Source organism: Pinus tabuliformis, chromosome Q, assembly GCF_031772625.1.
Source record: "Pinus tabuliformis cultivar Carrire ecotype Pingquan chromosome Q, CPIR1, whole genome shotgun sequence".
NCBI classification, from domain to species: Eukaryota; Viridiplantae; Streptophyta; class Pinopsida; order Pinales; family Pinaceae; genus Pinus; species Pinus tabuliformis.
This window is the reverse complement of record NC_142296.1, coordinates 818376088-818381893: the sequence shown is the minus strand read 5'-3', so window position 1 is coordinate 818381893 and position 5806 is coordinate 818376088. Positions and strand designations below refer to the sequence as shown.

At 39.2% G+C, this 5806-nt stretch overlaps 1 pseudogene; it reads left to right on the top strand.

Moving 5' to 3' along the window:
- The first annotated feature begins 701 nt into the window (after positions 1-701).
- On the top strand, positions 702-1412 carry LOC149222156 (aconitate hydratase, cytoplasmic pseudogene; annotated as a pseudogene).
- Positions 1413-5806: the final 4394 nt, after the last annotated feature.

The following is a 5806-nucleotide window of genomic DNA, read 5'->3' as shown; positions in this document are numbered from 1 at the left end:
TCCACCTCCGTCTCTTTTGTGAACCCACTGCCGTGAAAGCTGAAAAGCAATGCCAATAAAAAAAATGTAAAAAAGGAAGTCAGGTAATGCGGATACTGATAGTGAAACAGATAAGAAGTTCAAGGGGAAACGAAAGTTTAATAGATCAATAGATGATGAAAATTTGAACTGGCTTCTAGCAGGAGGAAATGCAAATCTCAGATGAAGAGAACCGTGCAGCATTTGAAAATGTTACAGCGATTCAACCGGATTTTGGTTCTATTCTTTGACTGTCCCGAGGAAGAGATGTGAGGCGGCTTCTGAATAGGAACCAAGGCCGAGTCGATGACAATATAGAGATAATAACCAAGCGCTTCAGGGCCTTTTCTGAATCAAGTCTACCAGCTGTCAATTACTATGACTCAAAGGGAAAGATCCGCAAGGTCTCCAGCAAAAGACGAAAAGAGAGCATAGGGGCAGAGTGAAGACCAGAAGTGTGAACGTAAGGCAAAAGTGGATAATTTAGTGCTTCGTTCAGGTGTCAAGACACTATAAAGCGGTGTGTGTCCTTGTGGGGTGGAATCAAGATGTGCCACCTGATAATGCAAAGTCATATCAGTCGTTGTGTTTGATGAAACAAGAGCTAAACAAGAAGACCTTGTTTTATGGCCCTCATTAATTATTGTAAATATTCAGACGTAGAAACCTCTAGGCGGTACAAGATGAGAACTTTTGCTGATGATAAGTCACACAGCGATGCTCCCTCGAGATCACAAACTCATGGTGGATCTCATTATATGCACGACTACCCACTTGAAACATCTCTGTCTAGGACCGTTATTGATAGAAAAGACTTCAATTCCTATGGAAGTCGTCGAGGAAATGATGAAATCATGGCTAGAGGAACATTTGCAAATATCCGCTTGGTGAATAAGCTCTTGGATGATGAAGTTGGGCCAAAAACCATACATATCCCCACTGGAGAGAAATTATCTGTGTATGATGCAGCTATGAGGTACAAAAGTGCAGGGCATGATACAATTGTTCTTGCTGGATCTGAATATGGTAGTGGAAGTTCTCGGGATCGGGCTACAAAGGGTCCAATATTGCAGGGTGTGAAAAATGTTATTTTAAAAAAACGTTTTGAGCGTATTCATCGCAGTAATTTGGCTGGCATGGGTATTATTCCATTGTGTTTAAAATCTGGTGAGGATGCTGAGTCGCTTGGCCTGACAGGGCATGAGAGATACACAAAAGATATTCCTAATGATATCACTCAACTGAAGCCGGGTCAAGACATTACTGTTACAACAGACACTGGAAAATCATTCACTTGTGTTGCAAGGTTTGATACACAGGTTGAATTGGAATACTTCAATCATGCAGGCATTCTTCCTTACGTTATGAGGCAGCTGGTTGGCAATCAAAAGTAGAGTAACGGTGTCATTGAATTATGCAGGAATCCTGTTGGATAGAATGAATATTACACACTTTTCACAAGTGTAATGGTTGCAGCAAAGTTTGTTGATGATGCATTCTTTAACAATGCTTATTATGCAAAAGTTGGGGGTGTCAGCACGTTGGAGATGAATAGCTTGGAACTTGAATTTTTATTTAATCTGGACTTTAAATTGCAAGTAACAGTCAGTACATTGGAAAGCTATTGCTTGAAGTTAGAGAAAGAAGTTGTTGTTGATGGTGGCAACCAAATTCAACCAGGTTTAGAGCAATTGTATAAAGAACTCAGATATCAAACCTATGGTTGAGCCTACAAATTTGAAGGAGCTGTAGACTTATTAAAATCGCAGATTCAAGCATTGTTTATGTAGGTTGTCCGGTGACTGTGGCATAAATGAATACAATTTCAGGTCTTATTGTTTTAACATATCTCAACATAAAGTCATGTTGTATAACTGATGCTGGAGGACTGTGCTTTTGAAGTTACACAGCAGTTTCGTAGCGCGCTACGAAACTGCTGTAGTTGCATGTTTCAGTTGAGCTAATCAATTATGATTGAAAAATCAGCAAAATCTTTTTGAAAGGTGTTGTCTGCACACATGAAAAAAGGTGGCCAGCACATCATGGACGTGGTGCTCTATATTTTTGGGTTATTAAAGAGCTAAAGACATGCTGCTGCATATTGAATAAATGGTGGAAGACTGGAACCGAAAAACAGGGGATTTCTCTTAACATCACTGAACCATTAAAGCACTCAGCATCCAAAGCCAGCATGGAACATTTAATACTCATCTCAGCCATCTCAGCCAAACTAAAAGGAGACAGGTGTCAAAGAACAAGAAAGAATCATTCTACGAGGAAGATAGAGTTAGAGTTATAGTTAAATTAGGACTCTTTGAACTCCAGTTTAGCACTTATTGTATTTAATGAGTCAGTTCAATAGCAAATAGGTGTCATTAGTGGCAGTCATCGGGCTCCCCTCATGCTGGAGGAGAAAGCTCGAAGTAGTTAGAATAATGTTTCTATATATAGCTGAAACATCTATGTAATGGAGGTTGGATATTTTATAAAAAGAGAGTGTTGTTTTGGCTTGTGTAAAGAACATAGTTCAGTAATATAAGATATATGCCTTTCTTCTCAGGATTCATACAGCATTTCCATGTTCAAGATGTGTTGTTTTACTTTGTCCTTCATGTCTTTTTTTCAGTTGCTTAGATGAGTAATCACTCAGAATTCACTTATGCTGCTCTGACTTCCTGTACTCATCTGATTTTGAGATAACACCTCCTTTGGTTGAATTTCCCAAATGATTCAAAACAAAGAAAAGGAGTTTTCTTTCAATGTTGTTGTGTAAAACTCTTGTAATTTTTTTAACAAAAGGAACTTGAATATAATAGTTGGTTAAATGAGAAATAAGGATATAAATCTTATTTCTAAATGACGAGTGTGTAGTGTAAAATGTTAATCGTTGTATGGTTAGTGTGTGCATCTAATAATAATATAGTAATGTGGGCTTGACTGGTACAAGTGGAAGGATATTTTAAGTGACTTTTTAGAACAAATTGTTACATGACTTAATGTTGTCATTTACGATATGCTCAGATATTACTCGACTCGATCTGCTGAAAGCTATCATATTGAGCTTTAGATTTGACCGAGGATTCCGCTAGATCCTTCTCACCGTGGCCTTTCCGAATCATTTTCCAGGCAACCAGTCAAATCTCTGAACATCTATTCAATTTTTGGGGTTTGATTTTCCTTTCGGGTTTTGCTTCTGCTATTTTTCGACTATTTCTTTCTAAAGTTGAAGGTTATAAATGAAAATGCGGCTAATTGTTGTTAGGCAAAGACTGTAGTCTGTAATTGATCAAAAACCTTTTACTTTCCACAATCGAAAGTTAATATAGATTCATTTTTTTGAAGATCAAGTTAGGACAAATAGCGTTCAAATATATAAAAAGCCACCCATTCTACATTGGGACAACCAGAGTCGTATATGATTGATAGAAGACCCACTTTTTAATGCCAGGTAGTACATCTCCACAAGAGGAACCAGTATTGAGCCTTCTGTGTCCTCTCTAAACCATGGCACATTCACTCTACTCCCCTTCTCCTCAAATGATGGAACCCTCTATTCAACCCCAATTTTTGCATTCCTTGCGTGGATGATTTGAACTGGCAAAACTAAAGCGCATGACAATCAATCCATTTCAGAAAAAACAATTAAAAATATAAAAAATGTCACCGAACCTGGCGTGCACGAAGGTTGCCACTCAACTAAAGCTCCACCATATACAAATAAGCTCTTACCAGAACCTCCTCCGTGCCCACGCGAACGATTCCCATTGTTCCTCACACGATTACCCATTAACCTGCAGTTACCCCACGACGAAGCCCCATCTTCTTGTATTACATCTTTTCCTCTTTGTCGAGCCACCGCCATGCCTCCTTATACCCCCTTCTTGAGTTCCTACCCATCGGTGTAAATCGGGCTCGAAACACCGGAGTACAAACCCTACTGTCAAAATTTGATCAACCCTCAACAAAAAGGTAAAGGAAAAATTATAGAAATTTCTACCATCTGCAATGATGGAAATTAAAGCTTTCAAGCCCTTACAGATCTCTTTAATAAATAATTCAATAATGTGAAATTTTTCCAGCAAGTATCGTGAAAAGGAGAGGGGCAGAATGCCTGCAGATGGTTCTATATCATAAAAATCCAGGGTACCTAGAGGTCAAAGTTTTAGGAACACTGAAACAAGGACAGATGCCATAAATTTTGTTGGGCTTAAGACTCTTGCACAAATCAAACAAGAAAAGAATCGTGAGAGTAGTGAAGAACCTTCTACCGCACAATCAACAGAGCATGGATCCTTACAGAATCCCTCTATGAAGAGTCCAGACAAACAAAGACAAAATCTTCCTTGGGAAGGAAGGAAGATGAGATTGGGCAAGGTAATTAATGATTCAAGTGGGGAACAAGACTTTCAGGCTCTAAAGCCACTAAGTGATATTCTGAAGAAAAAACGGAAAGTGACTCAAGAAAATGGTGACAATGAAGGAAATATACCTACAGAAGGGCAGGGTCAAGCCATTCAGAGTTTCAATTTGAGCAAGGGAAATGATGGCTTGCCACCACCTGAAAAAGATGTTGAAGAGGGAGAACTTCCAGCTGGTGACAGTTACACATCTGAACTGCCCACTTTTACTCCCGGGGTGGATGACACTAAGGCATCCAATGACGTGGATACTCTTGTAGAAGACAAACCATCAGCCTTTTCAAATGGAGCAAAGCCTGTTGTAGTGGATGACTAGGAAGATCCAGTAATGAATGATATTGTTCACAGAAATGAAGATGTTGACCATGAAGAGTATGATTTGGAACATGCAGAGAATGAGGACAATGAAGAGTGGGAAAGGAATGAAGATGAGCAAGAATATTGAAGACTTTCTAGAAGATGATGATGACGATGACTTTGCTAGGAAGCTTGGTGGCATCTTCTCTTGATTAGTGACATGTATTAGAATATCTGTTGAAAGTTGTTTGCAAATATGTGCATGTATTGGCAAGCACAATGATGGTTTTCTGTTGTAGTTTTGCTTGGAATGTCAGTGTAAAATGCCGATTTCATGTGTTGCTTGACGTGATGTTCTCGCAGCTATTCAAGATAATTGTTTCTTTTGTCTGCACTGAATCTTGTTAATGATGATACAGATCCTATTTGTAACATTTTTTTGTAGCATTTTTTTTAGCAGTAATGGTTATGTTTTGCATTAGGAGAGGGTTGTAGTTGAACTGGTCAGTGGTGTAATACAAACACGGACCGCAGCCTTCACATAAATTAGTCATAGCGAGTTTCAAGCTATTCTGCTCTGGTCGATTCTACATATCAAGCAGGTATACTTTCTTTGTATAATCTTTTTTTAATCTACTTATGACACTAACTTGTGTATCTGTGTTTCCGTTTCAGCCACTAGATGGCTTGTCAGGAGCACCAACACCATCAATAGTGCCACCATCGTCCTCAGCATCGTTACCGGCATCTAGCACTGCAAACAAACCGAAAGTTACCTGCTATTTTTTCAGCAGGGATATTGTGTAAAGGGTGAGACGTGCCCTTTTGTGCATGGTCCATTTTTAGGAGCTAATCTAACTTCTCAAAAGACAACAAAACCAAGTCCAGCAGTTACAGAGCCTCAAGAAAGTGGGAAACAAACATTCAATGAAACTGAAAGCAACAAAGATGGAAAACATCCATCTGATTTAAGCTTTCCCATGGGCATTGAAGCGTAGAAGGGCGCAGATGCATTGGTGAAGAGAGAGGAAGTGGAAAGAGCGGCGAGGGAATTAATGGAAGGAGAAGGGGAA